Source organism: Salmo salar, chromosome ssa06, assembly GCF_905237065.1.
Source record: "Salmo salar chromosome ssa06, Ssal_v3.1, whole genome shotgun sequence".
Classification (NCBI taxonomy): domain Eukaryota; kingdom Metazoa; phylum Chordata; class Actinopteri; order Salmoniformes; family Salmonidae; genus Salmo; species Salmo salar.
In genome coordinates this window covers 34406121-34418444 of record NC_059447.1, presented here as the reverse complement: position 1 = coordinate 34418444, position 12324 = coordinate 34406121, and the positions used below count along the sequence as shown (strand labels likewise).

The 12324-nt window shown below is 42.3% G+C and overlaps 1 protein-coding gene across 15 annotated transcripts in view; it reads right to left on the bottom strand.

Annotated features, from left to right (window-relative positions):
• The window catches only part of LOC106601192 (nuclear factor I/Xb), a 138870-nt gene that overhangs the window by 72708 nt on the left and 53838 nt on the right, over positions 1-12324 (bottom strand). The window lies entirely within an intron of this gene.

Sequence of the window (12324 nt, the reverse complement as noted above, 5' to 3'; positions counted from 1 at the left end):
ATAATGAGAATGTTACCATCCCAAATTATGCCTGTGGAATGGAGCCTCCGGTCCATATGAAAAGCAAACAGACGGCATAATGAAGTGAAAGTGTCAGCTGATTTTGTGCTGGAGCCCAGAGCCAAGTGGAGCTGAGCCCTGCTTCCTCTTTAAGGAGGGAATGACTGGACTGGGTAGCAGAACCCAGTAGAATAGCCCTGCTTCCTCTTTAAGGAGGGAATGACTGGACTGGGCAGCAGAACCCAGTAGAATAGCCCTGCTTCCTCTTTAAGGAGGGAATGACTGGACTGGGCAGCAGAACCCAGTAGAATAGCCCTGCTTCCTCTTTAAGGAGGGAATGACTGGACTGGGCAGCAGAACCCAGTAGAATAGCCCTGCTTCCTCTTTAAGGAGGGAATGACTGGACTGGGCAGCAGAACCCAGTAGAATAGCCCTGCTTCCTCTTTAAGGAGGGAATGACTGGACTGGGCAGCAGAACCCAGTAGAATAGCCCTGCTTCCTCTTTAAGGAGGGAATGACTGGACTGGGCAGCAGAACCCAGTAGAATAGCCCTGCTTCCTCTTTAAGGAGGGAATGACTGGACTGGGCAGCAGAACCCAGTAGAATAGCCCTGCTTCCTCTTTAAGGAGGGAATGACTGGACTGGGCAGCAGAACCCAGTAGAATAGCATGAATCTTCCACAGACTCAACAAAATAATAAAAGGTGTGTGTGCGTGTGTTTTATTGTATACTATTCTCCCACCATGAGTACATTTATGAGAAAATAAGCATTATAACAGTTATGAGCAGAAACTGAGCAGTCTAAATTAAATAGACAGTTGCCACTTGCCACTTGGTCAAATGTTGCCCATTCATAACTGTACACAACTGTATAGAATCAGCATGAAGCATTTCTGAAGACTTTTCTCCTAATTTGAGTTTTAGAAGTAAATATTTGAGTAACAAGTCTCACAATGCCATCGTGACTAAATTACTGTATCTAAAAGAATGGCCAATTGTTTATTAACTAATTCATTTAGAGAGTGAAAAACTAGTGGAAATAATATCATTGTTTTGATATGATCAAAAGTGCTGTCTCCTTCTCTGTTGGTTTGGCAAAGGCATGTTTGTTTTTCAGCTGCTCAGAGGCGTAGCGGGTTTATTTATTTATTAGATTCCCATTAATTAAAACATTTGCACTGACAAACAGGCAAAAGGACGCATTAGCACCTAGTTTACACCCTGCATCCCCTGGCTGTCAGCTGGCGTGGCAGAGCTCCGACGGCGCACACGCCTTTAAGTGATGCGGAACCAGAGAGGGTCTGAGATCGCCAGGGAATCTCAGCTCATCAACACAGACAGAATTAAACATCATGATATCACTGAATGGCAGTTAATATTGTACTAAAACAGAACTGTGTTTGTCTGCAGGGCTAGGAATGTAATTGTAGCATTAGCATGCCCAACTTGTTACTGTATGTTAGTGCCCCCATACCATGTCTTCCAAAGGGAGTGATGCCCTTACCTCTCTCTCCCTCACCTCCCCGTTATTTCAATGAACAAAAGAGGGGCTCTTGAGGCCGTGGGTGGATCCATAAAAGGAAGAAAGAAGCAGTGCTCCTGGTCCTTGCTGAATGGGGCCCTTTCACACTTATAGACGCCTGTTTACTCTAAGTCAATAATGGGCCTAATTTTCTGATCATTATGGAGTCATTCCACCCACCCCCACACCCATCGTTTTACGCTCTCCCATCATTCAGGCCGAATGTTCTCCGTGAAGGCCCAGGTCTCTGTCCAAACGGATTTGAGGCTCGCTCGCAGATGCAAATACACGTCAATTGTGATTTGTTTTATTTTTTTGGTGTGCCTGTCAAACCCTCATCACGCCCCCTCACAAGCCATCTTCTCTCTCTCCATTGTTCATCTGTGAGATGTGAAAAAATGCTATAGCAGATGGGAACATAATCTATAAAGAATGACTATTTTATGTTATTTTGAATATAGATGTATTTTTACAGCGTGTTTACTATGCAGTTTACTGTTGTTACTTAGTAAATACCATTTTGTTATTTAGCATGAAGTCATTCTCCTTTCTCATTGGGCAAGATCTGAGAATGAGCCTCCATTTTGTTTTGGACCAGTATCCCTTACAGCACAATCACACTGAAAGTAGCAACACTAAAAAGTAATATGAAAATATTCTCACAATGTATCACCGTTTGATAAAATGCTGATTATTATATTATGAAATAAAAAGAGGTCAAGAAATATAAAATAATATACTATATCATCTACATTTTAGCGCTGATATTTCCTGTCGGCTCGCTAAAAAAGCCACAGACATGACGGAGGGAGATGAGACCGCGAAGGGGGGGAAGTGTTCATCGAAACCATCGAAAAAAGGTTAAAAACGAGAGAAAGAAAGGATCAGAAGGAGAGGCTGGCAGAGGCTGTGTGGCGGTTTGAAAAGCTGGCACCTTCCAAACAGAGCTGCAGCTTTGGGTGCCAAACGCTGCCAACCAGCCACACTGAGTTCTGCCCTGCCTCTCTTTGTCTTCACCATGGCATTTTGCATCATCTGTATTTAGAGCTATTCTTTTACATTATATTAGATTGAGTGATGTCACTACGGCCACAATTACTACTAATAACACCACTAACAATAATACAATAAATCATAATAATAGATATAGAATGAAACATTTAGAGTTCTCATAAAACATTTTTGGGGAAAACTATGTTGCTACTCTATTTAAATGGCAGAATTTGATAGGGAGTAAATAACATACTGATAGAGATCCCGTATCAGTATTTCCAGACTGTCTGTGCCTCCACTGTCCCGGGTTCCGTACGGAAAGAGCTGTCCCAATTACAGGACAGCCTTTCCCCGGCTCTGCTCTACTGGGCCGGGCTCGAGCGGATCAGAATCTGGCTGGGAACTGGGCGGGCAGCTCTCATCCCTTCTCTCGCTCCCTCGCTCCTCGGCACAGGGAGCTGAGAAAGGCCAGTCCACCCCTCCTGCGTGGGTATATGTTTTTGGGGACAGACAGATTTTACGCCTGGCGTCTGTACAAAAAGGCTATAAGAAATCAAGCAGTGAGACGACACAGCAGTAGAGACCAAAAAAATGCATAAAAATACAAAAACAAACATCCCAGCTCATCCTTCTTCAGCCTTTTCATTCAGATGAAGATGAACAAAATTATATTTATAAGGAGGGCTGAGACAACTAAACAATTGTATATGTTTCCATGCCCATGATGCTGTGCTTGCTATAATGTGTTATTTCACTACGATACATATTTTTTAAGTATGTGTCCATTTTAAATCAGTAAAAACAAAATGATAAGCACAAAATCATAATTAACAGAAAATAACATTTTAAAAATGCTGCCAAAAGGGTATACCATTACAATCCACAGTCACTGTAGATAAAATAATGAATTATTTGTAATGTGCAATTTAAAAAACAAACACCTTTTTTCTTGGGACAGCTAAAACCAAGATGCCTAAAGGAGACAGTTATATTATGCACTTGACCCTGTGAATGTATTGTTTTTATAAAGAAAATGGGATACTGTGATAAAGTATGTCAGTGTACTAACAAGCCAGTAAATGCACTGTGATTAGGGAGGAATTATGGGTAAAAGTGGTTAAGGAGTGCACAGTGTCCCTGCAATCCTAAACGCCTAACAGGTTGAATCTTTTCATCTGTTCCTCAGACTTCCTATCACCCTCGAATAATCTGTTTACCAGGGATTCCATACACTCTGCGCTCCTCACACACACAAAAAGGGAACTGGGAAAACTAGGGCCCTGAAAACGGGCCAAGCTAGGCTGTTTGAGATCCCTGCACCCTTTGCATATTAAAAACCCCACTGTGTCAATGACACTGTTCTGTCATGAGTGGCTCGCCGACGCTCAAACTTTATTGGTGCATTTATTCAAATGACAACAGCATATTAAACTTTCCATTGAGAGGGTTCACGGGGTGTTTTTCACATGAGATGAATGTGGCCCCCCTCACGCCGGTTCTCAGTATTTCTCTGTCGGCCCGGGTTACAGACCCAAGCCAGAACATTGGAGGAACACAGTTCTGTTCTTCTTCCAGAAGTCAGCAGTTCAGTTTGTTTATTGGCCAAGGAAAAGAGCAGATCTTTTTTCCTGTAAAACTCATGGTTCTTTTTCAAATACTTTTAATGTCCGCCGCTTTTCCTTCATCACCCTATATCTGAGAGACAAACACTCTTGGCTAAAGCATGACGTACCCAGACTTAAAGGATCCACATGACCGTGTGGTCCCATCCACACTCTCTCTGTGTCTGGGTACAGGGACAGAGACAGTATGAGACAGAATGGTGCAACAGCAGAATCAGAGAACATAGGACCAACGCCCATCCACAACCCCAAAACCTTCCCAGGCCTGCCTTCATAATAGACAAAGACAAAGACGCAAAGGGCTGGCTGTATTTTTGGGGGAAATACAATTCTGTGTCACATTTGGCAACTTCATATTCATTCAAAAAATCTGATAATACTATTATCTCCTTTTAAAGCTCAGGATATTGTGCAAATCATATTAAATCTGTAAAATAGATAAGGTTGACAGGGTGGTAAGTCTTAACTCTCTGTCGGTCTCCAAGGCTCTCACTCTCTTTGTTCGGTTTGGTTAAATCATTCTCTCTGTTCTCTGCCGTGGTTTGTGAGATGGAGAGTCTGGGAGATGGAGATGGGCTCGTGGTCCCGGCAGGTCAGTGCCAGAGTCCACCGCACCGTGGAGCTGGCATAGGTCAGCGACCCAATAATGCACATCCCTGGACAAGATCTCTCCTAGCATGGTGGACAGATTAGGGGTGCACTCAGAAACATCTTTTTATCATCACAGAGCAGTAATGAGAGCCGTATGAGAGGGAGCACGCTCCAAACATGACTAATACTGGAACAGCGGCGATTCATCAGACTGACAAATATGGAACACACCGCACAAAAACATGAACTTTTCCCATCGCGCAGTGACCTGAGCTGGGCCTTGGCAGGGCCTGGCTGGCTGGCTGAGCTGTGCTTTATTCAACATCTGATCAAAGATGAGCTCAGCCCGTTCTTCCTCCACATCCCTGAACCATTATCATCAGCAGCATCAGGAATTACCTCAGGACAACCAGTCCTGGGTGACTGACTCTCACAGGTTAAACGCAATTGCATTAAGTTGGGTGAACAGCCAGGTATTTGTCTAAAATACTTTTGATAAGGGGCCTTGCAGCTGTGGAGCGGCAGTGTAAGCTGCTTTGATCAGTAATAGCTAGCCCTCACTGTCCCGCCCATAAGGCCTAAGTCTATAATTGGACAAAAGCACTACTGCAGAGGAGGAGAGGAGTCTCCTGTCACTCATACTGCAGGGGAAAAACCTGCAGCTGGCGACGGTGACATCAGTGGGCAGGAGAACTGTAGCACACCGACGGCTCAGATGCAGTGATAAGGCCTGGACTCTGATAGCTTCTGAAAGACACAGACACCCTGGGATAGGGAGCTAAGAATAAAACGGTAACATTGCCACTCCAAAGGTTAAAATGGAACCACTCACTGTTCCCCCTCTCTCCCCTACACTCAGTGAACTTTTAACCCCATCTCCTTCAGAGGCTCTACTGGTTCATGCTTTTTAAAATGGTACTTTTCATTCTTGCAGTGTACAGTGGAGGGAGTGTGGGCTGCTGTTGAGGTGTTACGGTGGTGAAGCTTATGGGCAGGAGAACCAGGTGGAGCCTATGGCTGTCCGCCGACAGTTCTATGCCGTCTCTGTAGAAGTGAGGAGGCCTGAAAGGCTTATGCATTTGCCAACAAGGGCAGCTCAGACCCAGCTTTTAAAACACTTTCTATTCTCTGACATGAGTGTGGACAAAGATGCAGGGAAACAACGATTTCAACAAAAGGTAACAAAAAACAATGATTTATGATGGAATACCACCCTGTACAGAGGCACAAAGCCAACCCACTGGGCAAAAAACGGTTAAATTGACATTGTTTCCACATCATTTAACCAAAATATTCTATGTGATGACGTTGAATCAACGTGGAAAACTGATTGCATTGGCAAAAAGTAATCAATGTAAGGGAAATTCCTATTTTACCCATCTTTTAACCTAAATCCAATGACACTGTGGGGAAAAAATTACGTTGAATTAACATTAGTTGACAACTCAACCAAATGTAAATCAAAACTAGATGTTGAACTGACGGCTGTGCCCAGTGGGAGTGAGAGAATAATATATTTAATTTTGCTGAACTGCAGCAACCATTTAAGTTTCAGAAAATAAATTAATCTTGACATACGTAAACACACGCACGCACGCACGCACACACACACACACACACACACACACACACACACACACACACACACACACACACACACACACACACACACACACACACACAGAAGGGTAAAACAGTATCGGGATGACTGGTGAATACTGGCACAGGGTAAAAGAGCTAAACTCTAAAGGGCGGCTTCACAGGGAGCTAATCTGAGCCTGGGTTAGCGGCAGCACATTGTGAAACAGGAAGACGAGCTCACAGAGGCCCAGCTAACTGACGTTGAGTTACACACTGTGCTGAAAAGAACACGGCATGGGGTACTCTGCAACAGAGGCCTGCAGCACCACGGTGCCAAGAAGCAGAATTAGGGCTCTGTAACTGTACACTTGCCTGGTGTAAGACAATACATTTCTTTAGCCCTATACTAATGGATAACCAAGGCAGGAGAGGGTTCTACGTACGTGAGGGTTCCATCAGCCCATACGTGAGTCAATCAACTAACTGCACCCACAGCATACCTGACTTCACTTTTCACTTGAGTGTTTCATTGCTAACCGACAATAGGAAACAGAAAACAAATGGAAGATTCATAAAATAGCCTCCAACACTCTACTCAACAAACTGGATGCAGTCTATCACAGTGCCATCCGTTTTGTCACCAAAGCCCCATACACTACCCACCATTGCGACCTGTACGCTCTCGTTGGTTGGCCCTCGCTTCATACTCGTCGCCAAACCCACTGGCTACAGGTTATCTACAAGTCTCTGCTAGGTAAAGCCCCGCCTTATCTCAGCTCACTGGTCACCATAGCAGCCCCCACTCGTAGCACGCGCTCCAGCAGGTATATCTCACTGGTCACCCCCAAAGCCAATTCCTCCTTTGGTCGTCTTTCCTTCCAGTTCTCTGCTGCCAATGACTGGAACGAACTGCAAAAATCTCTGAAGCTGGAGACTCATATCTCCCTCACAAGCTTTAAGCACCAGCTGTCAGAGCAGCTCATAGATCACTGCACCTGTACATAGCCCATCTGTAAACAGCCCATCTATCTACCTACCTCATCCCCATACTGTATTTATTTATTTATTTATTTATTCTTGCTCCTTTGCACCCCAGTATCTCTACTTGCACATTCATCTTCTGCACATCTACCACTCCAGTGTTTATTGCTATATTGTAATTACTTCGCCACCATGGCCTATTTATTGCCTTAACTTACCTCATTTGCACTCACTGTATTTAGACTTTTTGTTTTCTTTTGTTCTACTGTATTATTGACTGTATGTTTTGTTTATTCCATGTGTAACTCTGTGTTGTTGTATGTGTCGAATTGCTATGCTTTATCTTGGCCAGGTCGCAGTTGCAAATGAGAACTTGTTCTCAACTAGTCTACCTGGTTAATTAAAGGTGAAATAAAAAATTAAAAAATTAAATTCAGCACGATCACAGTGGACTGTTCAGTTATAGAAAATGACGAACGCCAAAAGCAAAATCTTCAAACAGCAAATGTATAGTCAGACAGAAATTGCAAGGTTACTTAATAAACATGAAAAATGTGCTATGTCAAGACTCAAAACTATTTCATGCAGTCCTTATTGCTTTTCTCATAATCAAAGTCATGGAATAGAAAAAGATAAATTAAATTGTGTAATCAGAGACAGATTCAAATATATTATTGAAAAAAATATATTATTATTACTATTATTATTTAATAATTTCCAAAACAAAGTGTAGCATTATTTTAGTGATACCCAAGACAAGCTATCTAAACAGCTAATATATAATAAATGATAAATTCATCTTTAAAATTCTGCGGAACATTTGACCTCCGACATGGGGGCCTCTGTGTATCCACCAGACTAAGAGAAACGTAAAATTCAATATATACTATACATTTCCTTGACACCGGGGTCTCCTTTATTTCAACATTACATTTTCCATTCCAAAGTAAGTATCCACATGTTCCATACAAGTAACTGATGAAAAAGGACTGCTTATAGAGTATCATATAAAGTTTGTTGAGGAAACACCTGTGTTGAATTTGGTCAAATAAAAAAGTGAATAAACATACTAAACCAAACTGACTATCTACTATAGAGAAGGGTTGTCTCTGTACGCAGTGTGCATATGTGTGTGTGTGTGTGTGTGTGTTTGTTTGCATTAGTGTATGGAAGTCTCTGTGTATAAGCTATAAGAGTGTGTGTGAGAGAGCGGGAGCGAGTGTGTGTTGGCGAAGCGACCGAAGCAGGGCTGACTGTGAGGTGGGCTGCGGTGCCAGAGAGAGTAGAGCGCGGGAGGCTGAGGCTGGAGATGGGGCGGCTCTCCCTGCCTCAGTAGCCTGCATCCCAAACAACCTGGGACTGGGCCAGCTGTCACCACGCTCTTCAGCCCACAGACACACGACAGACTGCTACTGACACACACACACACCACACTAGAGGTCGACAGATTAATCGGAATGGCCGATTAATTAGGGCCGATTTCAAGTTTTCATAACAATCGGAAATCGGTATTTTTGGACGCCGATTTGGTCCATTTTTTTAATGTTTTATTATTTAATTTTTTAAACCTTTATTTAACTAAGCAAGTCAGTTAAGAACACATTCTTATTTTCAATGACGGCCTAGGAACGGTGCGTTAACTGCCTTGTTCAGGGGCAGAACGACAGATTTTTACCTTGTCAGTTTGGGGATTCAATCTTGCAACCTTACGGTTAACTAGTCCAACGCTCTAACCACCTGCTTTACATTGCACTCCACGAGGAGCCTGCCTGTTACGCGAATGCAGTAAGAAGCCAAGGTAACTGGCTAGCTAGCATTAAACTTATCTTATAAAAAACAATCAATCAATCATAATCACTAGTTAACTACACATGGTTGATGATATTACTAGTTTATCTAGCCTGTCCTGCGTTGCATATAATCGCTTAGGTACACGTTGCTCCAACCATAAACATCAATGCCATTCTTAAAATCAATACACAAGTATATATTTTTAAACCTGCATATTTAGTTAATATTGCCTGCTAACATGAATTTATTTTAACTAGGGAAAATGTGTCACTTCTCTTGCAAACAGAGTCAGTGATATGCAGCAGTTTGGGCCGCCTGGCTCGTTGCGAACTGTGAAGACTATTTGTTCCTAACAAAGACAGCCGACTTCGCCAAACGGGGGAAGATTTAACAAAAGCGCATTTGCGAAAAAAGCACAATCGTTGCACGACTGTACCTAACCATAAACATCAATGCCTTTCTTAAAATCAATACACAGAAGTATATATTTTTAAACCTGCATATTTAGCTAAAAGAAATCCAGGTTAGCAGGCAATATTAACCAGGTGAAATTGTGTCATTTTGCGTTCATTGCACGCAGAGTCAGGGTATATGCAACAGTTTGGGCCGCCTGGCTCATTGCGAACTAATTTGCTAGAATTTTACGTAATTATGACATAACATTGAAGGTTGTGCAATGTAACAGGAATATTTAGACTTAGGGATGCCACCCGTTAGATAAAATACGGAACGGTTCCGTATTTCACTGACAGGAAAAACGTTTTGTTTTTGAGATGATAGTTTCCGGATTCGACCATATTAATGACCTAAGGCTCGTATTTCTGTGTGTTTATTATATTATAATTAAGTCTATGATTTGATAGAGCAGTCTGACTGAGCAATGGTAGGCAGCAGCAGGCTTGTAAGCGTTCATTCAAACAGCACTTTCGTGTGTTTGCCAGCAGCCCTTTGCAATGCATTGCGCTGTTTATGACTTCAAGCCTGTCAACTCCCAAGATTAGGCTGGTGTAACTGATGTGAAATGGCTAGCTAGTCAGCCGGGTGCGCGCTAATAGCTCTGAGACTTGGAGTAGTTGTTTCCCTTTCTCTACATGGGTAACGCTGCTTCGAGGGTGGCTGTTGTCGATGTGTTCCTGGTTCGAGCCCAGGTAGGAGCGAGGAGAGGGACGGAAGCTATACTGTTACACTGGCAATACTAAAGTGCCTATAAGAACATCCAATAGTCAAAGGTATATGAAATACAAATCGTATAGAGAGAAAGAGTTCTATAATTCCTATAATAACTACAACCTAAAACTTCTTACCTGGGAATATTGAAGACTCATGTTAAAAGGAACCACCAGCTTTCATATGTTCTCATGTTCTGAGCAAGGAACTTAAACGGTAGCTTTCTTACATGGCACATATTGCACTTTTACTTTCTTCTCCAACACTTTGTTTTTCCATTATTTAAACCAAATTGAACATGTTTCATTATTTATTTGAGGCTAAATTGATTTTATTGATGTATTATATTAAGTTAAAATAAGTGTTCATTCAGTATTGTTGTAATTGTCATTATTACAATTAAAAATATATATTTTTTTTTAAATCGGCCGATTAATCGGTATCGGCTTTTTTGGTCCTCCAATAATCAGTATCGGTGTTGAAAAATCATCATCGGTCGACCTCTACACCACACCACACACACACACCACACACACACACACACACACACACACACACACACACACACACACACACACACACACACACACACACACACACACACACACACACACACACACACACTGCACAAACACACACACCACATACCACACACACACACAGACACACACACACACACATTCCACACACACACCACACACGCATCGCACACACACACACCACACACTCTGGATCCAGCATCACTACTCTGGACGGTTCTGACTTAGAATATGTGGACAACTACAAATACCTAGGTGTCTGGTTAAACTGTAAACTCTCCTTCCAGACTCACATTAAGCATCTCCAATCCAAAATTAAATCTAGAATCGGCTTCCTATTTCACAACAAAGCATCCTTCACTCATGCTGCCAAACATACCCTCGTAAAACTGACTATCCTACCGATCCTAGACTTCGGCGATGTAATTTACAAAATAGCCTCCAACTCGCTACTCAGCAAATTGGATGCAGTCTATCACAGTGCCATCCGTTTTGTCACCAAAGGCCCATATACTACCCACCACTGCGACCTGTATGCTCTCGTTGGCTGGCCCTCGGTTCATACTCGTCGCCAAACCCACTGGCTACAGGTCATCTATAAGTCTCTGCTAGGTAAAGCACCGCCTTATCTCAGTTCACTGGTCACCATAACAGCACCCACCCATAGCACACGCTCCAGCAGATATATTTCACTGGTCACCCCCAAAGCCAATTCCTCCTTCGGCCGCCTTTCCTTCCAGTTCTCTGCTGCCAATGACTGGAAGGAACTGCAAAAATCACTTAAGGTGGAAACTCATATCTCCCTCACTAGCTTTAAGCACCAGCTGTCAGAGCAGCTCACAGACCACTGCACCTGTACATAGCTCATCTGTAAATAGCCCATCCAACTACCTCATCCCCATACTGTTATTTATTTTATTTATTTATATTGTAATTATTTTACCACTATGGCCTATTTATTGCCTTACCTCCCTTATCCTCCCTCATTTGCACACATTGTATATATACTTTTTCTATTGTATTATTGACTGTATGTTTGTTTATTCCATGTGTAACTCTGTGTTGTTGTTTGTGTCGCACTGCTTTGCTTTATCTTGGCCAGGTCGTAGTTGTAAATGACAACTTGTTCTCAACTAGCCTACCTGGTTAAATAAAGGTGAAATAAAAAATTTAAAAAGTTTAAAACACACACCACACACACACACACACACACACACACAAAACAGCCTTAAAGACATTAATTTATAGCCAGACAATTACTGTGCACATTAGCACACGCAGAGACAAACACATTTGCAGATGTGTTTGTTTACAGACAACACACCCCTAAATATGCATATTTTAATTCAGACAAATTTGCACACAAGCACCTGAACAAATTTACCAGCACAGACTTTATCTCTGGATAAGCACACATTTAAAGACACATACACAACTCAAAAACAACACACAAACTAAATGGTGTGTCAGTGGTGTCAAATGTGTTCTGTAACATGTTGTATAATAATTGTAATGTTGATAAGGCGTTACATTTGGA